This window comes from Macaca thibetana, chromosome 8 (genome assembly GCF_024542745.1).
Source record: "Macaca thibetana thibetana isolate TM-01 chromosome 8, ASM2454274v1, whole genome shotgun sequence".
Taxonomy (NCBI): Eukaryota; Metazoa; Chordata; class Mammalia; order Primates; family Cercopithecidae; genus Macaca; species Macaca thibetana.
The window spans coordinates 89,679,910-89,703,993 of record NC_065585.1 but is presented as its reverse complement, the minus strand read 5'-3'; the positions used below and the strand labels follow the sequence as shown (position 1 = coordinate 89,703,993).

The window sequence follows — 24,084 nt, the reverse complement described above, 5'->3', positions numbered from 1 at the left end:
ACTCTTAACCACTATGCTATAATAAACTATTACATGCTGATCAACAGCATTTGGAAACTAGTGGAATTGTTTAATACAAAATAAAATGCACGAAACTACTATATGGTGAAAATTATAAGATAATTATATTAAATAGATTGATGAACTCCATGAATGACCAAATATTCCGTCTTTGGGCTAGTAAGTTAAGGAAGATACTTATTTTTATTTATTTGTATATTTTTTAAAACCAGCAGTTTACCCTGACAGAAGAAAGATATTTAAAAGGAGTATTTGTCATTTTTGCCCAAGTTCCAGGTAGCTATCAAGTAAAAATGTTTCCAAGACTAGAAGCTGAAGTATTTTTAAGGGTAATCAAAATGGGATTTTCATTTTGAAAGTTGCATTGGCATTCACAAAAGTGTTCTCATTTTTAATAAGACTTATCCTACCTCAAAGATGCTAGTAAACAGCAACTACATTTTACCATTGAAATGAGTGCTGTCAAAATATTAAATTAGTTATATAACAATCCAGCTACTGGGAACATAAATATCAGGTCTGTTGTACCCCAAAGATTAGCAAGGTACAAAAGAGAATGGAAAACATCAACATTCAAATATATTTGCCATGGATGGAAGGCTCATTTAGAAAATGATAGATTCTTCCCCCTTGTGAGCCAAACACCAGCTGTAGGGGCAATGGAAATTAAATTTCACATTCAGTTTTATATTCATAGATGGTAACAATGAAAATCAAATTCAGGATCCACAAATAGGTGAGGTAAGTCAGGCAAAGTGTTTGAAGAATAATACATTCTGTGGTCCATTTTCAGGATTTTGCCCCAGGAACATTTAGAACAGTTTTTATATATCACATAGGTGCTTAATACCTACTTGTCAATTGAATGAAGGCAAAGAGTCATCATGGCTGATCTATGTATCTGAATGGATGAAGAGAGACAGACTTCAATATACAGATGAACCATACATATCACATAATTTCAGCTTAGCTGCATCTTTGAAGAGCATGAAGAGAGGATAATACACTTTTCATGTGTTTAGTTTTATTTTTGACTGAAAGAGACATAAGTTGCTTCAACTCATTAAAGAGCCTAAACATGTTAAAAATCACTTCTGATAAAAATTTCTGTTCAAAATAAAATTTGTTTAGGAGTAATGACTGGAGCCTGAATCTATGAACTGTAACCATTTATGTAAATTAACCAGATTATTTAAGTTGATATTTTGGTAGACAGGGAAAAGAGGAATGCAAAACAGCAAGTTGCAGTCTTTTCCAGTCTGTTCCCTTATAACAGTAGATGCCACTACTGAGTGTGGTCTTCTAAAAGTACTCTGTGCTAACTCAACACAGTCACCATTGCTGTCTTTTCTTTCACGGGGACTGAATAGTAAGATTTACCATGTATTTTAAGTTGGTCTATTGCTTCATAGAAATATGTGACAGAATGCATAAAAGATCATGTCACTCTCTCTCTTAAATCTATTCATTGGCCTCCTGTGTCCTCAGAATAAAATCTTACACTCTTCATAGTGACTTCCAAGACTCTCTCAGAATCTCCCCACCCCTGATTTATTACACTACATCATTTTCTGTCATTTTCTCTCTTAATAATATCTTCAGTCAATATGTTTTGCTCATAATATTTGGTTCAATTCCTTGCAGCTTATCACCATGGATCCATAAGTATGTTTATTTGTTCAGTGCCTTTTCTTCCATTTGACCAGGAAGATAAATGATTTAGAATGTGTGCTTGTTAAATAAATGAAGGAATAACTCTTTACTTCAAGGACACTTGGGATGCTTTTGGGGGTCAAAACTATAAGCATGAAGCAAATAATTATACAAAAAGAAGAATATCAAATATGCAACATTCTCCGACCATGTTGTATTATTGTGAACGATCTACAGCAGAGTCTTTGGAGAAGGTCTGGGTGGGCATTAGACCTGAATGGGTATTTTAAAAACGGACAGAGAGAGGTTGTTTAAATTGGGAAATGACATGGGCAAAAGCTCAGAGGTAGGAAAGATAATTGCCTGTGAGTGAGCCAGTAGGGGAAGGAGAGTCGACCAAAACAGAGAAAATAGATTTGACCAGGTCAACCTTTCAGCTCTTAGAGCACTTATGTCAGATGATGCTCCTGAGCCCTGACTTTGCCCAGAATGTGAACTGCAGCACAGGCATGATGGGGTACAAGTTGTACACAATTACCAGAACCTTATGAACTCCTCTGAGTAATGCACTCAAGACACCATAAGCTAATAAAAATGTGAGAGCAGCTGAGGCCAGGGCCTCTCAGACAATGGGAGAGACCTCAGCCAACTCTTTTTTTTTTTTTTAGATTCATTGTGTAATAAAAGCTAAAAAATGCAATGTTACAAAAATTCTAATGTATTTTGCTATACTCATTTAACATAAAACAGCACCAAAAAATTGCAATGTAGTGTAATTGTGCTAGTCACAAATTAGAAGATTTTGAAAAAAAAAAAAAAACAGAATACCCTCTTGAGGATGCAGTCTAAAATAAAATAAAAGCTTAAATTTGTATAATGAACATCTTCTCTATAGCCTCAATTGAAGAATACTTTAAAAGTCTGAATTAGAGGCTGCAAGATTTGCGTGTGCCTGGCACTGTCCATGGTGCTGAGCATAGCACAAGGAGCAAGGAGGAGGCTCCCCGCAGAGCTTGTGGGCTGACTGGAAGAGAGGTGGGCCCCCTCTTGGAACTTATGAAGTCATTCAAGGCCCAATAACCGGCACTGAACTAGAAAGAAAGTGGTCAAACTTTAATAAATGTTTTACATTATTTTAAGTCAGGTTTTACATTAATATGAGTTTAGGGTGATGGTAAGGTAAGCAAGTGAGACACTACTTAAGGTTTTGAACATAAGAAACTAAAGAATAATGGGCAGGCCAGAGCTGGAGTTACCACATGAGAGTCCTAGTTGGGAAAATAATTACAGGTGCAAAAAAGGGCATGGGGGACAGATTTGGCATGAGGATTTTAAAAAGAATTCAACATGGCAATCATTAAAAAGTCAGGAAACAACAGGTGCTGGAGAGGATGTGGAGAAATAGGAACACTTTTACACTGTTGCTGGGATTGTAAACTAGTTCAACCATTATGGAAAACAGTATGGCGATTCCTCAAGGATCTAGAACTAGATGTACCATATGATCCAGCCATCCCATTACTGGGTATATACCCAAAGGATTATAAATTATGCTGCTATAAAGACACATGCACACGTATGTTTATTGCAGCACTATTCACAATAGCAAAGACTTGGAATCAACCCAAATGTCCATCAGTGACAGATTGGATTAAGAAAATGTGGCACATATACACCATGGAATACTATGCAGCCATAAAAAAGGATGAGTTTGAGTCCTTTGTAGGGACTTGGATGCAGCTGGAATCCATCATTCTTAGCAAACTATCACAAGAACAGAAAACCAAACACCGCATGTTCTCACTCATAGGTGGGAACTGAACAATGAGATCACTCGGACTCAGGAAGGGGAACATCACACACCGGGGCCTATCATGGGGAGGGGGGAGGGGGGAGGGATTGCATTGGGAGTTATACCTGATGTAAATGACGAGTTGATGGGTGCAGCACAGCAACATGGCACAAGTATACATATGTAACAAACCTGCATGTTATGCACATGTACCCTACAACTTAAAGTATAATAATAATAAATAAATTTAAAAAAAAAGAAAAAAAAATAAAAAAAATAAAAATAAAAAGAATTCAACACAGTGCTCATATTTATCTTAATTCTCCCCCTTCTCCTAAAAAAGAAACAGAACCTCAGTTAAGGATGCACTAAATAATAAATTGAGACTGCATGTAGGTAACACTGGAATCACAGAAAACAAACAAGCAAACAAAAAAGGAGTCAATGATGGCTACATTGAGATGTTTCCCAAAAGTCCACTTTCAGTCTTCACCAAGCCCAGGGGCTTCACTCCTCTTCCCATCCATGACTCTCCTCCGGTTGAAGTCAGTGTGGTTAGTTCCTCCCTCCAGCTGTCTGCTTGCTAAGAATAGTTTAATCACTGTGTGCATATGTTGAGAAATAGCTACAGAGACAATGAGCAATTTAGTGTTTTGGATTAAATATTGCCCTATTTTCTCAGTTATCTTTTGAAAAGTAAATGCTCCTTGATGTTGAGATATACTAAGTGATTAATATCTTTGTGGAAATTAACTTTTCAGTTTTTTTATTTTAAAGTATTTAATTGACAAGTAAAGACTGTGCATATTTGAGGGGGACAACATAGTGATTTGATATATGTATACATTGTGTAATGATGATCAGAATCAAATTAATGAACACATCTTCTACCACCCATGCTGTATGCTAGAGCTCCTGATCTCATTCATCTTATGTCTGATTAAAATTTTTCCTTTTGATGGTAGAAACTTTGGTGCAGGCAGGATATTTGGGTTGGTGTGAGACCCCGTGGAAAAGATGAGTGGAGTAAGGATGACAAATGTGGTGCACCCACGTGAACACTGCGCCCACCCAATTCACCATCGAGGCAGCCACATGCAATAGGATGTTTATAAACAGAGCATCTGAAGGACAGGATCTGAAGCATCCAAGGCCAGCCTGCCAACAGCACCTCTGCAGACTCTATAACCACTGCAGACAAGGATATTGGCCCAGCGCATCGCAGCCCTCACAGGAAACAATCCCATTCCAGAGCTCCTCTCACACCCACTGTGCTGATGGGCCTGGCTCACAGGCTCCATTCGCTGCTTCTGAAACCATTCCTTTCTAAGACATTAGAGTTAGATTCCCTAGGGCAGGCAGCCCAAGTTAACTCCTCCCTACAGTGGCATTAACCTACATCAGAGCTGCACAGTGCTGAGTTACAGCATTGGCCACACCTCATTTTACCATCAGGACTAGCCTCAGAAGGACAGTAGTTTAGATTCTTTCAACATTCACCGAATGCCCGACACTTGATTATGAGGTTCTCTTTGCATGCCAGGCTTGGAGCTAGCCTGGGGATAAGAGATAAGCAGACAGAGCCCACTTCTGTGGCCTGAGGGTTCTGACTGTAAGCCCATGGCTCCTGCATAAACCATGGCATCTCCCCAGGTGGGCTGGGAAGGACCTCCCTAGATAAACAGATAAGTTGTTTGGCATGCTGTTCAAAAGGCTTTATAAGTAAATTAATCTGCTTTACGTGAACAGTGTATGCCTCCAGAGCCAAACTGGTACTGAATTTAGTAATTTAACAACACTATCTTTTCTTACTGAGCACTTCACATTTTGTGAGTTCTCTCAAAGTTTGAGTTGTTGCTCAGTATTCTGGACAAGAAAAGGAACAGATCCTTCTATTGCATCCAGGGGCCCTTAATAAACATCACCACTATAAAGCATTGTCATCTTGGCTGCTCCTTCTCTGGAGTGCCCCTGAATACACAGGTTTTTCTGTGGCCATGAAGGAATGCAATGTCTCTTCTATCTTTAGGCTGTAGCTTTGGATAGACAGATTCCTTTTTTTCTTTTAGATGTGTATTTTCCCCCTTCCTCTAAAATGTTTTGAGCTATCACAGGGTATTTCTCCTGGGTTATTTTCATATGAGTTACCTACTTGAGAGTTACTAAAACAGTCATTCTGAAATACAGTTATTTGTTTATTTCTCCTCCCCGAAAAAAAAAATCCTTTTAAAAAACCAAACTTTAATATAACATCAATATGATAATGCAACAAATAACCTCTTAAATATAAAAAGACATAAATCATTCTTTTTTTACATCTAATTAAAATATAACCTTCCCTCTTCCCCACCCCCCCAAAAAAATGGCACAGGAATATTTATTTTTTTTCTTCTTTGCTCCTCAAATTTGTCTTTTAGTAGTTGAGAGCAGATGAAATCTTTTATCACTATATTTAGACGTCAACCAGGCAGGTCGCTGCCATGGTAACTGCTGCACGAAGAAATGCTAGCAAGGGAGGGGCTTGTGGGCTCCAAGGAGGTACTTACTTAGTGCCAACCAAGAGAGAGTAAAGATGCTACCCGATCAAGGCTTCCAGCAGCTCCTCTACCCACCTGTACCCACCTGCCTGCCTGCATATACCAGCTGTTCCTGCATCCACCTGCAACAGGGCAGGCAGGACTTCTGAACACCACCACCGCCCCTATACAGCTAATGTCTGTGAAATAGGGAGAGATGGTACAAAGGAGTCCCTGCACTCCAGGACCCCCACCCTACATCCAGGCTACTCTCTAATCCCCAACAGTGCTGCCTTGGCTTTAAGCAATCCGACTCACCTTGAATCTCAGGATAACTCTAGATGCCCACTCCATAATAAGAGGTCAAATAAGTGTATTGCTTTGCATGTTTATCCCATGTTATTTCAGCACAACTACTGCATGGTAAGAATTCACAGGGCCAACAAATTCTTACTTAGGGCTTGCCTTTTTCCCAACACTGTGTTACACACTAGAAATAGAAAAGAAAAGAAAGAAAAGACAGGCAAGGTGATTCTTTTCTCGGAGCTTAAATTCACTAAGAGAGAAACAGATGATAAAACACAATAATAAAGAGCAATGATCAACAGAGTAGACATACATGTTAAAATGCCATATTTCTAAGTGATGTGAAGACTCCAGAGAGGCAGTTGTCATCGGAAGGGGCTGGTTGTTGGGTGGAGAGCCAGGAAAGGTGGCTCTGAAAGGCTGAAATGAATTGAGACTTGAATGGCGGGAGATCAGCCATACCAGATATGGAGAAAGGGCAACGAGGGGAGGCCAGTAGATGGAGAGATGTGCCTGTCTGTTCCACAAACACAAGCCCAGTGCAGCGGGAGTTAGGGAGTTCCCGGCACAAACAAAATCACCCTTGTCTAGTCAGCCCCTGCCTGCTCTTCTGGAGCACGCTTGGCTTCAGGCGTCCTTCAACAAGTCTGGGCGTCTCCAGAGGGTGGGCTTCTGTGAGATCTAAAGGAAGAGCTCACGTCTACCGGCAAAGTGTACCATTTTCCTGACTTCTTGAGAGCTCCAGCTCATTGCAAGTGAGACAGAAGCCCAGCGAGGCTCTTGTCCTTGGAGACTGAAACACGCAGTTGAAGTGGTTGCAGCTCCTACTGGGCAAGGAAAAAGGAGCTGCTTGATCAAGGGCTGCATTCTGGCTTTGCAGCCGCCTCCCAGGGACTCCTGTGGCATCCGCTGCAGCCTCAGGCACCAGACTGCCTCAGCCTCAGTGCTGGGGCTGCCACTGTGACCATTATGCTGATGTCAGAGTGATTTGGAAAAACTCTCGGCTTCCGTCATTCTTGTATGGCTGTCTTCTTTCCCTAGTGCTCAGGAAATCTGGGCAATAGGCAGCACCCTGGCTTCACATCCTCCTTCACTCTCCAGCCTTTGACCTTGCCTGGAGCACTCCCACTTTCGCTTCCTTTGGGGTGAATTATTTCTTTCTTGTCCAAGAGCCTCCTTAGTTTTTCATATGGTGGCACCTACCCCTATCAATCTTCCACAGCACAGAGAAGACTCAGAACAGACCCAGAATGGGTTTAAGCTGGTTCTTTTAAAGAGCATTTACATGTTAATCTGTCACCAGTGCCCCTCTCCCTAGCACTATTCAGGAATGCTGTGTGGAATGGACAGAGTTCCATCGTGTTTCTCAGAAAGGAGTAAGAAAACCAGTGTTTTTCCTTTTCTGGATGGGAGGACTTTCTCTTCTTGTTTGATTACAACAGGATTTACAAAATCTAGGTGACAATATATTATCCTTCTATCCAGCAGAGTGGGCTTACATAGAATAGAGGAGTCTTTTAGTAAAACGTGTTTTACTGACAAAAGAAAAGGTTTCTCAAGGCTTCACCCGGTTTCTACCTAGCCTGATGGCAAATGCTGGAGAAGGAGAAGATGCGGAATGCATAAGAATGTGGGGGGTGGTACCAAAGACAAACCTTTTCTTAGACTTGCCTTGGCCCTATTTTTTGTCTAGTGGAGAATAGGAATTAGAAACCAAAGAATTGATGTTCTTTAAAAAGAAGATAAGGCACGTAGGCAGGGCACATATGGAGCTATAGTTGTGGAAATATGCTTTTTGGTCTGAAATATAACTTTTTATTTCACATGAACTTACTATTAAAATGGAGGAAGCGGATCTACCTCTTTGAGATACTGACCTTGAAATAGTAGGAAATTTATTATTCCTCAAAGAGTCAAAACATTTGGCAACCTGCTCGGGAGATATTATGGGATGCCTACCAAATTGTGGATACTGTGCTAAGACTTTGGAGTGGTTGAGCCCAAGTAAGGGCAGAGCGTTGTTACTTCTTCACTCACCCAACTGCACATTTTTTGAGCGCCACTGGGTAATTTACTTCTGATGGTTTTTGCTTCTGTTTATATCTGTGTTATTAACACTTTCTCCGGGGCTTCTTGCGAAAAACAAATGGGATAAAGTTGTTTAACAATACTTGTTAACAAGTAAGAGGTTGGTAAACAGTTATTTCCCTATCCTTTGCCACACTTAGAATAAAATAATAAATTCTTTGTGTGGCATTTATGACCCTTTTTAAAACCCACCCACATACCTATCTGGTCTTATTTCCCAGGACTTCCATGTCTGGAGCGCCTATGAGAATAGTGTACTGGTTTGCTGGAGCTGCCATAATAAAGGGCAGTAGAAACCCATTACCTCCCAGTTCTAGGGGTCAGGAGTCCACAATCAAGGTGTTGGCAGGGTCGGTTCCTTCTGAGGGCTGTGAGGGCAAGATCTGTTCCAGGCCTGTCTCCTTGGCTTGTAGATGGCCATATTTCGTATACATCTTTCTGGTTTAAAATTCCTTTCTGTGTAAGCACACCAGACATACTGAATAAGGGCCCACACTAATGGCATTATTTTAATGTAACATCTGCAACAACACTATTTCCAAATAAGGTGACATTCTGAGGTACTGGAGGTTAGGACGGCAGCATTTGAGTTGGGGAGGGAGACAGTTTAGCCCATGACAAGGGGTTTTGTTTTTCTTGCAGAATCGGAACTCACCCTGTTCTCCTCTCCACTCTTGCTCTCTCTGGTCTTCTAAAATCCCTTCCTAGTGAAATTTGTTTCCTCCTTCAAGTCAAATTCAATGTTCACACCCTCTGTGGAGCTGCTTCTGATTTCTTTAACTGAAATTCACTGCCTGCTTTTGAATCACACAAGCAGTTATTTTACCTTATTTTAAAAATACTTTTATTTGTTTTAGTGATTATTTTCTATATCACTTCTTGTATAGTACCATTCAGTTACTAAATATTTTTAATAAGTGAAAGTACTTGTAAAGATGCTTCTTCTTCCTAACTGGGCTGTAAACTCTTAAATTAAGAGATCATGTTTATACTTCTTTTCATAACAAAATTTTTTTTAAACACAGATCCTGTATGCAGGGGAGAGGAACAGAGACAATACTCATGTGGGAAAGAGGAGGAGCCTTTGGGAAAGGCCCCATTTAGACAAGGCTGCAGAGGATGGCTTTTCCTTGGTAGACAGTTCAAGGTCCTCTACCTGTTAGCTTTGAAAGTTGGTTCCAACCACAAATGGAGAGCAGCTTTATCTAAAAATAAATGCATGCGTGAGATTGATGGATAAAATCAGAACATCGATGTATTAACTCACAGTGAGAAATGAACTGTCATAAACACTGAAGGGCAGTGTCTCCTGATTATCTCCTGTGGAAAACCAGATATAATCAAAAGTTTGCTGGATAAGCCTGGAGTCAGATCAAGGGAAAATCAATAAATGATTTGAATATTTAATGGCATCAGATTAAGCTAGTCTGATGAATTCATCTCCATGGTTGTCAGTTGCCAATGGAATAACATTCTTGTGTCTATCGGCTAAATGAGCAGGCACCAGCAATATTTGAATCTTTAGCTATTCTTCCTCTTTGTATAACATGATTATTCTGAGTTTTATAATCTTCTGAGATCACACCTTCCTTTTAATAACCAAATTTAAAATACTTTATGGCTCCCACATGGCGTGACTATAAAGAATTCAGCCACCTCTCAAATATTTCTGAGAATTTCTTGTCCTGCTTGTCATTTATTATCTCTCACTCTAAACTACTCCCAAGTTGCCTTGCTAGTCACTGCTTGCCATCTTATTACTATCCCTGTATGTTGCTTTAGCTAGCACTAGTTCCGTCCCATCATTACATCCTTCCTCTTTCTCCCTTACAAGAGGGTCACTTGATTGTACTGGTTAACTAGTTTGCAGGAAATCTGTTGAGGGAATTTCAAAACAGGAAAGGAAAAAATAATCAACCAGATATCACTGCTCCCAAAGAGCACTGACCATGGTCCATCACAGACTATCCGTTAGTGGCAATTTCTCCACCAGCATGTTGTTGAAACCCCTGTCCTACTCAGATTCGAGGCCTCTTTTCTATCTTCTCTCTTGCTCTCTTCAGCCCCCAAAGTTCTCAAGCTACCCTCTCCAACCCATATGTAAAAACAATAGCAAAATTCCTTCTCCAGAGAAAAATTCCAGCCACATTCTATGATGGTGCTATCATTTCCAGAAAATGTTTATTAAATGCCTACTGTGTACCAAATACTATGGAGGGGGAAGAAAAAATATGGCCCATGTTCTTAGGAAGTATTCATAAACATAATTTTACAAATGAGTGCATGATTACAAAGTGAGGTTAGTGTTCCAAGAAAAGAAACATGGCATTTGGGAACATTTAACAATGGCATCTGGGCACAAGAGGACTCCTCTGGCAGGGAGTCATGAAATATCAATCAGTGGACAAGCAGGATTAAAAGCTAGAGAGAGGGGCAGGTGGAGAGGCACAGCCCCCCAGGCAGAGGAAGGCACTGCATGGGAAGGTGCCTGGATCATATGGGAATCTAAGAAGTCTAGTGTGACTAAGAGCAGAGAGGTGGAGGAGAATGGTGTAAGCCCACACAGTGAGGCCAGTGGGAGAGGCAGAGAGGCCAGACCATGCAGGAATTTAGAGGATTGCTAAAGCTCAGATTTGAGATTTGAAAAAATAAAAATACAAAAGTCACTTTACCTGCAGCATGGAGAATGAGCTGGAGGTGGACCAGAGTCTGTACAAGAAGATAGTACAATCAGGAGATGATGGATGTTAGAATTAGGAACAACTGCCAACCAAAGTGGGGAGACGGGGAAGGATTTGAGAATTATTAAGGGGAGAATATCAACAGGAATCAGTGATGGATTTGGAGATTATCAGTAAAAGAGAGAAAAGCCACAAGCATGATCACTAGACTTGAAATTGCACATCTGAAAAGATGAAAGTATCATTAAATTAAAATAGGGCATTCTCAGAGAAGAGCAGAATTTAGAGGCTAAAGTCATGGGGTGAACGTCGGTCATGTTGACTTTGAGATGACTCTGAGACATCCAAGTGGGGTTATTGGCCGGATATGTTGACTGGAGCTCAGGAGTGAGATCTGGGCTATACTTATTTAAGCAATATTTGACTTGAAGAGGTAGTTAAGGGTAGATGAGATTGTCTAGGAAGACAGTACAAAGAGTCAAGGGGAGATGAGAAGAGCTAAGGGTCTAAATGTGAGCTGCAAGAACCAGCAGTTCATAAACAACTTGTTCACCAGAAGAGTTCTATAAAGCACAAGCGAAGCAAAAGGACAGTGTTTAGACAGTGATGTGTGATAAAGAAAGGTTTTTTGTTATAAATGAAGATGGCAATAATAAGGTTGGTAGACATGGATTATACTAGAGAGAGAATAATTGACGACTTCAGGTCCCTGAGGCTTAAAACACTGGTGCAGAGATTACCCGTGGATAGCAGGAGGGACTCTGCTGAAATATGGCAGGAACAAAGTGGGTGTTTCTTCAATTTTGAGATAGAGTCTCACTCTGTTTCCAGGCTGGAGTGCAGTGGCACAATCTCCTCTCACTGCAACCTCTGCCTCCTGGGCTCAAGCGATCTTCCCACCTCAGCCTCCTGAGTACCTGAGACTAGAGACACATGCCACCATGCCCAGCTGATTTTTGTATTTTTTGTAGTGACAGAGTTTTGCCATGTTGCCCAGGCTGGTCTCGAACTCCTGGACTCAAATGATCCTCCCGTCTCAGCTTCCCAAAGTGTTGGGATTATAGGCATGAGTCACCATGCCTAGCTGAATGTGGGTGTTTCTAGACACAGGTCAGGTGACAGGTTTGGATGGTAAAGAGTATTTCAAATGATAGCTTCAGCTTTTTCTAAGTAGAAGGTTAAGTGTTTGCTTAGTGAGAGAGTAGTTAGGTTGAGTTGTAGGTTGGAGGAAAGTGGAAACATTTTGAAGTGGTCACTGGAATTGGTGGAGAGATGCAGTGTGGTGGGTCCAGGTTCAGCTGGTGGTCCTCAGCCTGCAGTGACACCACAGTGTGCTTTGCAGTGTTCTTGCAGGGGTGGTGAAGATGAAGAGTAGATGGGAAGAAAGCAGATAGAAGGGTTAATCCAGGTTTTCTCCAGAAGGCCATGATGAAAAGAAGGAAAAGACAGTCCGGATATTGACCAAACTGTCTCTAAAAGGAGGTCTATGGAATCAAAGTTGGATAAGGAAGGAAACAAGGACAGCGGAAGGGAAAGTTGGATGACTGGGACACAACTGAGGCTTTCTCGAAGGCCCACTGCAGCTGAAACACCACATACCAGGAACAAGTAGGAAGGCAAGGCCATGAAAGGCAAGACAGCTGTGGAAGTATGTGGAATACTCAGGGGTGGATCAGTTTCAAGGCATGAGTAATCCAGGGAGTGACTTTGAGAGTGTTGGCTGAGGTGGAGAGAAGAAAATCTTTTTGCAGAAAGAGGTCAAAGTACTGAAAGGCTGAGGCACTGGATGGGCCATCGTAATGGGAGCTGAAGAGCAATTAAGCTTCTCATGATCTCATCCTATCTTTCCAAACTAATTCCTCCACCAAAAGAGCCCATATCTCCAACCAAAAGAGCCCATAGGTATGTTTTTCCAATCCGAAGATGAGCTTTTTTTCCCAAAGATAACTTTTGTTTCCATCCTGAGTGGTTTTTTTCCCTGACATCAAACATATAATATATTTTCTAACACCAATTATCCAGTTCTCAGACACTGGCTGTTATGGACTGAATATTTGTGTCCCTTCCCCAATTCATACATTGAAACCCTAACCCTCAGTGTAGCTGTATGTGGAGTAAAAAAAGTAATTAAAGTTAGGACTCTGATATGATAGGATTAGTGTCCTTATAAGAAGAAGCACCAGATATTTGTCTGCCTCTCTCTCTCTTCCCGCATGCATGCGCCAAAGAAAGGCCACATGAAGACACAGGGAGAAGGCAGCTGTCTGCAAGCCAGGAAGTGAGTCCTCACCAGAAACCAACCCTGCTGGCACCTTCATCTTAGACTTCAAGCCTCCAGAGCTGTGAGAAAGTATATTGCTTTTTATTTAAGCCACCCAGTCTATGGTATTTTCCTATGGAAGCTCAAGTAGAATAATACACTAATTATCCAGAGCTAGTACAGACCCCACAGGTTAACAGGCTCACCTGAAGATTGCCCTTGCCTTAGCTATCAGCTCCCCAGGGTACCTGCAGTTCTGTCTGTCACAGCTATAAGTCCAGAGGCTCCCATGACCCTTCTTCATTTTCATAATTCATTAGAGAAACCCACAGAATGCAGGGAAATACTTACAATTACTGGTTTATTAGGAAAGATACAATTCAGGACAGCCTAATGGAAGCGATACAGGGGGTAAGGGGAGTGGGGAGGCCATGCAGAGCTCTTATGACCTCTCCAAGCATGTCACCTTCACAGTACCTTATGCATTCCCCAAGCCAGAGGCTCTCTGTACCATCATTTCGGGGGTTTTATGGAGGTTGCATTACATACACGCATGATTGAGTAAATTAGCCATTGGTGATTCAATCTTCAGCTCCTCTCCCATCCCCAGAGGTTGAGGAATGGGCTGACAATTTCAATTCTTTAATTATATTTTGGTTTTTCTGGTGACCAGCTCTCATCCTAACACTATCTAGGGGCCCACCAGGAGTCACCTTATTAGCATAAACTCAGGTGCGGTTGATAGGGGCTTGGTAGGACTAAGACAAGAGGTTTTATCATCCTTATCACTTGGGAAATTTCAAGGATTTTAGGAGCTCTGTGCCAGCAACTGGGGACAAAGACCAAACATTTATTTTCCGTTATGCCACACACACTCCTGGGATGCTGACATGGCTACAGACAGCTCTAGAAATAGCAGCCATGGCTTCTGCTGCTGTCTTCATGGATGGCCATACCCTCTTCTTGTTGACAAGCAGACATTCTGTCAATGTTCAGCTGCAATCAAACCATGCTGGTGTAACAGCCATCATCTCTTTCCAAGATGACTTTCTAATTTCTTTTCCAATTCATTATATTTTGATTTTATTCTTCACTCTCGGAATTCTTTTATTGCCAAATTCTTCAGGGATACTTCATGGTAGCCTTCATATACCCAACAAATAAGGTATTGAGTGGGTAAGTCCCACAAGAGCACAGAAATAAATAGAAAGATTAAATAACTACTTTAAGATTAAATTACTTTAAAAGATTAAAGTAACTTTGGTTACTTTTTATAATTGCTCTCTGTTTGAATGTTTCATATGAATATGTAGAGAGGAAGTTTGTTAATTTTTATTTTGTGTTGCTTACACGATTCTGTGTGATATCTACAAGTGCAGCTATTTGACCACTACTTTCCATATCTAATGCTCACTTTTCTGTGCTCAAAGATAAGCTGCCATTGGTTTGAATGTCATCTGCTATCAGTGTCTTAGCAACAACAGACAATCCTGTATTCTGGGATAAAATAAACTACTCAAGGAGCCATACTTAATATCGAAATTTCGTTAAATGAAATGACAAATCATTACCATAAAAATGTTCCAGATTGATATAGTGTTTTTGGACTTACTACCTTTTAAACATAAAAGCATCAAGTTTATACTATTCATTTTGTTTTATGAATAGTGACATATATATAAAAAAATCTTCAAGTGATTTTCTCAGGGTGCTTTAAAGTTTAGAAAAGAATGTGGGTTTTTCCTTTTTCTTTTTTTGGAGAAGAGTGGTTAATTTACTAAGGAACACTAAAGTTGTTATACATTATATATTTCAGAGTGAAACCCATTATAAATGGTATAACAGCAGCCCTGCTTCATTAGATATTGTAAATAGCATTTTCTAAAATTTGGAAGGATCTTAGTTTTATTATTAAATCAAATCACATAATTTTACAGATGAGAAAGTTAAGTCACTGAGAGCAGCCTAGATTGAAATTCACACTGGACTCCCCCAAACCAACAGCTCCCTCCTCTTCCCAGAATGGTAAATTGCCTTAGAAGCAACAAATCAACATGAAGTGGGCAATGCAAGTTGTATTCCCACTTCTTTGCCTTATATTTTACTAGCAAACTGCTCAAAATTTCTTTTTCAGAAATAATGTGTGGCTTTCAAATTAAGTTGAGCTGCCACACAGAGCTCAGAGATTCTACACTTGATATTTTTTATTACAAGCATTTGCAGCCGGGAATCACAATGACACCATGGCAAGCAGTATGTCTTGAAGTCATGCAGATAGAAAGCAGTGGGACCTAGTGGAGGAATAATGAGCTCTGGGGTCAGGTAGAGCATCCCTCAGAGTCGTGACTTGGTCACCGTAAGACTTTCAGTTGCCCAGAGTCCTGACTGGACAAATCACTTAACCCCTTTGAGCCTTAACTCACTCATCTGTCAAATGAGAAATAACTTGCAGGGTTATGTAAGGACTACACTCACAGTATCTAACACAGTCAGAGATGCTTAATAATTGAAAACTCTTAACGTTGTTTCTGTATTTTTGGTCACTTACTAAGTGACCAAATTTTCAAATTTCGGCAAATTATTTAATCTCTCCGAGACTGTAGTCTCATTGGCAAAGTAGAAAAGTATCAATCTTATAGGACTGTCATGAGAATTAAATGATAAAAATACATATAATGGCCTTCAATATATATTTGTTCATTTTTTCTGCCTGCTTTTCTCCTGCCAATAATGTGTCTGGTTAATCTCAATTAGTGACCAGTTTAGATTGAATTTTAAATGGAAGAACTTAATGGCAAGGGTGTCTATGTCTTCATTTTAGGTGGTACATCATTGGCCCGTACACTCTAAAAGTCAGAACCACTGATGGATTGAGTTGTGGTTTCCTTGATTTTTGGAAACACCTCTTCCAAGAGGTTTCTGATGAAAGGTTCTTGCATTAATCGTTGAAACTCTAACTTTGTGGAGAGTTGGTGATGTTTGCCCTGGAAAGGCTTACACATCCACTAGTATGTAAAATATTCATAAGTTTTCAAGTTTATCTCACAAAGAGAGGAGGCTGTAGCTCATGACTCAGCTCCCAGTCTGGAGTCAGCTGATTTTCCTAGAATGAAAGTTTGGCCACGCGTCTCTCGGGGTACAGAGGAAGATTTTGTCTTTGTTAACCGTGATGTAAACTCTGGCAGGTGAATGTGTTTAGAACAGAAGCAGTTGCCTTTGCACTTTTGCAAACAGTGGACATGAAAAAGGGCAAGGTCTTGACTGGCACTTGGAAAATATTACTGTGAGAAAGTCACCAGTGGATACAAAAGAACTATTTTTTTTTCTTTTTTTTTTTTTTTTTTTTTTTTTTTGAGACGAAGTCTCACTCTGTTACACAAGCTGGTGTGCAGTGCTGGGATCTCGGCTCACTACTGCAACCTCCGCCTCCCAAGTTCAAGCAATTCTCTGCCTCCACCTCCTGAGTAGCTGGGATTACAGGCGCCCACCACCATGCTTGGCTAATTTTTGTATTTTTAGTAGAGAAGGGGTTTCACCATCTTGTTCAGGCTAGTCTTGAACTCCTGACCTTGTGATCCACCTGCCTTGGCCTCACAAAGTGCTGGGATTACAGGCGTGAGCCATTTCACCTGCCAAGAACTGCTGTTTCTGACTCAGACATGCCCAGAAATGAAAGAATATTTGCTGGTTACACTAAAAATTACAGGTGATTTCTTCTTCTTTTTCTCCTTCTTAAAAAAAAAAAAAATCTTTCTTATAAAAATTACTAATTTGTTCATACTTTTCTAAAACAGATTTGGAAGAGAAGTGATATAGCCAAGCATTTTTGTTGTTATTGTTGTTGTCAGAGAGCATCATAACTGTTTCCACTGTATAGCAAATAAAAAAGTTTGGACTAGACTCAGCATAACAGGCAATGCTGGAGTCAGCAGAACTTGATTTTATTTTGGAGCTTACTTATTGGGAGAATTTGGAAAAAGAAAATAATGCATTCACTCCAGCAACAACAAAACTTAAATTCTGAGAGAGATTGTGAAGTTAAATTGGATGATCCATGCATGTAAAAGTTATCACAAAACCCAGCATCGTGTACAGAACAGACTATTCCTGCATCTCATCTTGTTTAATTAGAAAACACAATTGGAAGTTCAGGTATGCCTGGATACTTATTAAATCCATTTAATACTGTTCTCAAAAGATCCCAGTGTCATCCAATTGCAAATAACAAACTGCTTACCTCTTATGGATTTTATAATTTTTCATACTTACTCTGCATTGTTTCCATGGTATGATAATCTGATCTGCTGGTGCTTATGAGTATGTACATTGTTATCTAATTTATAATTATATAGCTTTAATTTTATTACTTTTGTCAAAGGAAGTGAATCAGTGTCATCTGTTTATAACCAATTAAGTTATGGACTATGTGCTATTAGCAACCTTGAAAAAGTCTTGATAGTTTAATAATTCTTATGAACAATAGATATTGCAGACTCTGGCATGAAGTACTTTATGAACCACAGGACCAACAAAAGCTTTCACTGACTCTGCTACAATATCATAAGCAAAGAAGTTGCATTTTGTGGTATACAATTATATGTTCTTCTGTTTTAAGTAATTAGTTTGATATTAAAAGTGTCTGATTAATTCAGACACATCCAAACCAGTGACAGCAATGATCATGTAAATGAAGCATAAATAATTAAAAATGAAAAATCATGAGTGTCTGGATCTAAAGGCTTTCAAAACATTGGGTGTGTTCTAGAACCAGTTCATCTTCAGAGCAGTGTCTAGGAAGGTAAAGTTAAGTAGAAAATCACATTGTAGAGTTCTCAGTTTAATCTTGATCTAAATGATACTCAACTGCCTAACAACAAATGAATAGGTATGCTCATTATCATTTAGATGCTGTTTTACCCAAACATTAATTTAGATTTCAATCTCCTTTTCAATTAAAAATTCAGGAAAGCAAAAATATAAATGCCTTGCCACTGAGACACCAATATTGGAAATTAGGTGAGACGGATGCCCTGCCACCTATCTTGTATCTAGTTAGATGTTAGCTATTAAGATTATGTGAACATTTTCTCTTGCTAGAAAGTCCTGCTACATTTTCCTGTGCTACTCAGAAATAAAAATAAGTTTAGAGACTATTATCTGATCAAACTAGCAGCCGGGATTGGTGCCTCATGCCTGTAATCCCAGCACTTTGGGAAGCTGAGGCAGGTGGATCACCTGAGGTCAGGAACTCGAGACCAGCCTGACCAATATGGTGAAACCCCTTCTCTATTAAAAATACAAAAATTAGCCGGGTGTGGTGGTGGGCACCTGTAGTCCCAGCTATTCTATTCGAGAGGCTGAGGCAGGAGAATGGCATAAACCCAGGAGGTGGAGCTTGCAGTGAGCTGAGATCGCGTCATTGCACTCCAGCCTGGGCGACAGAGCGAGACTCCATCTCAAAAATAAATACATAAATACATAAAATAAAATAAACATTTTTATTTACTAGAACTATTTCTTTTTGGTTTCTTAGTTATTGTCCGGGGGCCAGGTGCGGTGGTTCATGCCTGTAATCCCAGCACTTTGGGTGTCCGAGGTGGGTGGATCACTTGAAGTCTGGAGTTCAAGACCAGCCTGACCAACATGGTGAAACCCCATCTCTACTAAAAACACAAAAATTAGGTAGGCATGGTGGTGCACATCTGTAATCCCAGCTACTTGGGAGGCTGAGGCAAGAGAATTGCATGGACCCAGGAGGCGGTGGTTGCGTGCGGCACTGCCCAGATAAAGACTTGATTGAAACAAAGGGAAAACATATTTCCTTTTTCTTGAATATTTTGACTCTCACAGGTTTTATATTTATTTTGCATTTATTGTTACCGTATATAATTTTGTCAGAAGACACATGGTAAATATTCCTAAAGTTTCAACAAAAGCCAGAACAAATGAAAAATCTAAACTAAATACAAGAATGTGACTTGGGGAGTGGGGAACGTGGGCATCTGGAAAGATGGAGTAGGAATACTTTTGCATATTCCTGCCACTTAGTGCAACTAAAAGTCCTGGACCGTGTATGCAGAACAACCACAGGAAGGTTCTGAAAGATGGAGATGGAAGACTAACAGGGACATGGGGACACTAGGGCCTGAGGAACAACCCTGCGTTTTTTATTTGCCTCACATATGTCAGGCTGAATAGTGGACAGGCTAACACCTGGAAAGGCCAACAACCCAAATAAAATTTCTGCTCCCTCCAGACAAATGACAAGGAAAGGGCAGCCTACAAAGACAGACAAGCTTTCAAACAATGACCACTTACTCCTGCCAAACACCACAGAAAAAAATGCGTCTGCTTCTCCACCCCCTGCCACCAAAGGCTGAATGGAGAGGCCATATTTCCACACTGCCCGGACCATAATAATATCTTTCCTGAATGCCCTGAGCAGAGTGCTATCAGAGAAGAAGGAGGAGAAAGCCAAAACTCTCATTCCCACTGGAGGGTAATGAGGTCCCTTTTCCACAAGATGACAATGAAGACCACATTGGGATCCTGGACTTCCAATTCACCTGGCGGTAATGAGGTGCCCTTCCTTCCCCTATCAGAGGTGGATCAGTGAAGCGTCAGGACCGTCACCACCACTCAGGGGCAGCAAGGATACCCCTCCCCATGGCGTGAGCAGAGGCCACGTGGGGCACAATGAGAAAGCACTCCTGCCACTCCCAGCCAAGGTGTTGCCTGTGGAGACCCAACAAAGGGCAGTAGCTCCTATCCCTCCTGGTTGTAGTGAGGATCACTCACTCCAGTGTCAATACAGGCCAAGTGGGGAAACTGTACTTCCACCCCCTACTTGGCAGTCATGAGGCAGTGACCCCCACCCCTACTCTTATTAGAGTGGTATCAGAAAAGGCCACATAAAACAAAGGATTTAAATAAGATCCAGAGTTTTATAACATAATACCCAAAGTATTATGTAACTAGAAATCACTCATTATGCTAAGAATCAACTTAAATGAGAAAAAACAATCAACAGACAAAAACACCAACATGGCAGAGATGTTAGAATTATCTGACAAGCATTCTATTTTACTATTTTTATTTTTATTTTTACTTTTTGGGCCTTGCTGTCTGTCACCCAGGCTGGAGTGCAGGGGTATGATTATAGCTCACTGCAGCCTCAATGTCCCGGGCTTAAGCAATCCTTCCATCTTAGCCTCTGAACTAGCTGGGACTACAGGTGCACATTATACCTGTTTAATTTTTGTCTTTTTTGTAGAGATGTGGTCTTTCTTTGTTGCCTAGGCTGGTGTCAAACTCCTAGGCAATTCTAGGTCTCCAAATCCTAAAGCAATCATCCTGCTTCAGCCTCCCAAAGTGCTGGGACTACAGGTGTGAGTCACTATGTCCAGCCTGAAAAGGATTTTAAAGCACTCATGGTGAAATGATCCAATGAGCAATTATAAACAACTTTGAAATTAATGAAAATATAGAAAATCTCAGCAAAGAAACACAAGATAGAAAGAAGACCAAATGGAAATTTTAGCACTTAGAAAATACAGCTACCAAAATACAAAACTCAATGAATGAGCTCAAGAGCAGAATGGAGGAAAGAATCAGTGAACTGGAAGACAGAACAAGAGAAACTACCCAAGCTGAATAACAGAAGGAAACAGACAAGAAAAAAAAAAAAAGTTTAGAGCCTTAGGGACCTGAAGAACCACAATAATAAAGATCTAATACTTATGTCATTAGAGTCCCTGGAGGAAAGTAGCTAAAAATATTTGCAGAAAATAATGGCTGAAAATTCACCAAATTTGGCAAAAGACATATGCTTATAGATTTAAGAAGCTATATGATCGAAACAGGGTTAATCCAAAGAAATCTATATAAAAGCCCATTGTTGTCAAAGCTCTAAAAAGCAAAAATAAGGAAAAACACTTGAAAAAAGTTAGAGAGAAAGAAAAGTTAACTTTTTTTAAAAAAAAGCAATTTGAACAACAGCAGACTTCTTATTAGAAAACGTGGAGCCCAGATGAAGCAGCACAATATTTTCTTTTTTTTTTTTTTTTTTTTTGAGACGGAGTCTCGCTCTGTCCCCCAGGCTGCAGTGCAGTGGCCGGAACTCAGCTCACTGCAAGCTCTGCCTCCCGGGTTTACGCCATTCTCCTGCCTCAGCCTCCCAAGTAGCTAGGACTACAGGCGCCCACCACCTCGCCCGGCTAGTTTTTTGTATTTTTTAGTAGAGACGGGGTTTCACCATGTTAGCCAGGGTGGTCTCGATCTCCTGACCTTGTGATCCGCCCTTCTCGGCCTCCCAAAGTGCTGGGATTACAGGCTTGAGCCACCGCGCCCGGCCGCAGCACAATATTTTCAAGAGCTGAAATAAAAGAATTGTCAACTAGAATTCTATAGTCAGTGAAAATGTCCTCCAGGAATGAAGGGGAAGTCAAGTCATTGTCAAATGAAGGAAAAATGAGATAATTTCTTGCCCACATACCTACCTTAAAAGAATGGGGAAAGAAGTTCTCTAAACAGAAAGGAAATAATAAATGAGAGGCTCTTGATACATTAGGACAGAAGAAAGAACAAGATAAAGAGAAAATATATGAATGAATATTAATTTTCTTCTTCCTGACTTTTCTAAATTATCTTTGAAAGTTGAAAGAAACATTGTAACACTTGACTAATGTGATTCTGAATGTGTGTAGAGGAAACACACAAACAATTATAAATGGGAGAATAAAGAGATGGATTTCTACACATCACTCAAGCTGGTGGAATCAGGAGACTGAAATAAGCCATATATACACATACACAAACACACACATAAATACACAAATATGTGATATATAAGCCACTGAAAATCTTTGCATACAAACCTATATAAAGAGATATACTCAAAAAATCTATAGATAAATAGAATTACTGGAATTATAAAAACAAGTTCAAATAACTCAAAAAAGATAGGAAAAGGAAACAGAGAAACACAAAACAGAACAAACAGAAAACAAAAAATAAAATGGCAGATGTAAGCCCTATAATGCCAATAACTCCATTAAATGCATCAATTCAAGGACAGAGACTGGTAAATTTAATTTAAAAAAAAAAACCATGACCTAACCATATTCTGTCTACAAAAAACTCTCTTCAAATATGATGATCTAGATAGGTTAAAGTAAAAGGGTGAAAAAAGGTATACCATCAAAACACTAATCAAGATTAAGCAGGGTGGCTATATTAGTACCAGATAATGTAGACTTCAAGTCAAGGAGGATTACAGGGACATTGAGGGCCATTACATAAAATCACTTCTTGATCTAACCACCAAGAAGCATAGCAATCCTGGTGTATCCACCAAACAATAGAACTGCAAAATATGTGAAGCCAGAACCGATAGAATGGAAGGAGAAACAGACAAATCCACAATTATATGTGGAGACACCAACATCCTTCTTTCAATTACTGACAGAGCAGCTAGACAGAAAATCCAAGGATAAAGAAGAATAACACACCAACTGACATTAATAGAATGTCAGTTTTTAGAATGTCATTAATAGAATGTTCAGTTATTACCTAACAACAGAATAGATACTCTTTTCAAGTGCCCCAGGAACATATACTAAGATAAAACATATCCTGAGTCATGAAACAAACCACAACAAATTTAAAAGAATTTAAATCATTCCGAGTGGACTGTTACCACAATGGAATGAAACTAGAAATCAAAAGCAGAAAGTAAATCTCCAAACACCGAACAACACACTTCTAAATAAGTCATGAGTCAACGAGAAAGACTCAGGGGAAAAATGAAAATTACATTTAAATCAATGAAAATTAAAATACAGACCATCAAAACTTTCAGAACACAGGTAAAGCAATGCTGAAGGAAATTTGCAACACTAAATGCTTACATTAGGAGATAAAAAGTTTTAATCCAATAATCTAAGCCTTTACCTCAATAAACTAGAAATATAAGATCAAAATGAGCCCAAGCAGACAGAAAGAAATAAGTTGTAAAAAAGCATATATCAATGAAGTTAAAAATGGAAAAAAAATCAATAGAGGAAATCAGTTAAATAAGAACTTGGTACTTTGAAAAACTGATAAAATTGTCAAATCTTTCACAGGTTTGACAAAGAAATAAAAGATAGAAGACACAATTACTAATTCAGGAATTAAGCATAGGATATCATTGCAGACCTTACACACCAAAAATATAATAAGGAAATGCTATGCACAACCTCACAAATGTAAACTTAACAACTTAGATGAAGTGAACGAATTTCTCAAAAAGCAGGAACTACCACAAATCACCCAATATGAACTATATCATTTAAATGGCCCCAACGTTATTAAGAAATTTACATCCGTAGGGCCGAGCCTGGTGGCTCACACCTGTAATCCCAGCACTTTGGGAGGCCAAAGGTGAGAAGGAAATCAAGACTATCCTGGCTAACACGGAGAAATCCCGTTTCTACTAAAAAATACAAAAATTAGCCGGGCGTGGTGGCGGGCGCCTGTAGTCCCAGCTACTCCGGAGGCTGAGGCAGGAGAGTGGCGTGAACCTGGGAAGCGGAGCTTGCAGTGAGCTGAGATGGTGCCATTGCACTCCAGCCTGGGCAACAGAGCGAGACTCCGTCTCAAACAAAACAAAACAAAACAAAACAACCAAAAAAGATATTTATATGTGTAATTTAAAACTTTTCAAGGCCGGGTGCGGTGGCTCAAGCCTGTAATCCCAGCACTTTGGGAGGCCGAGACGGGCGGATC

General features: G+C 39.9%; 1 long non-coding RNA gene across 2 annotated transcripts in view; it reads right to left on the bottom strand.

The window, feature by feature from the left end:
- Positions 1–875: 875 nt before the first annotated feature.
- Positions 876–24,084, bottom strand: part of LOC126961738 (uncharacterized) — a 72,747-nt gene continuing 49,538 nt past the window's right edge. Inside the window, exons 5-6 of one of the 2 annotated variants that reach the window (XR_007728407.1) lie at positions 6,301–6,472; positions 876–922 (exon numbers count right to left, since the gene is read on the bottom strand). This is a non-coding gene — a long non-coding RNA (uncharacterized LOC126961738). Of the gene's footprint in view, positions 923–3,769; positions 4,092–6,300; positions 6,473–24,084 lie in introns of those variants that run through there. The other variant, XR_007728406.1, reaches the window with a different exon arrangement.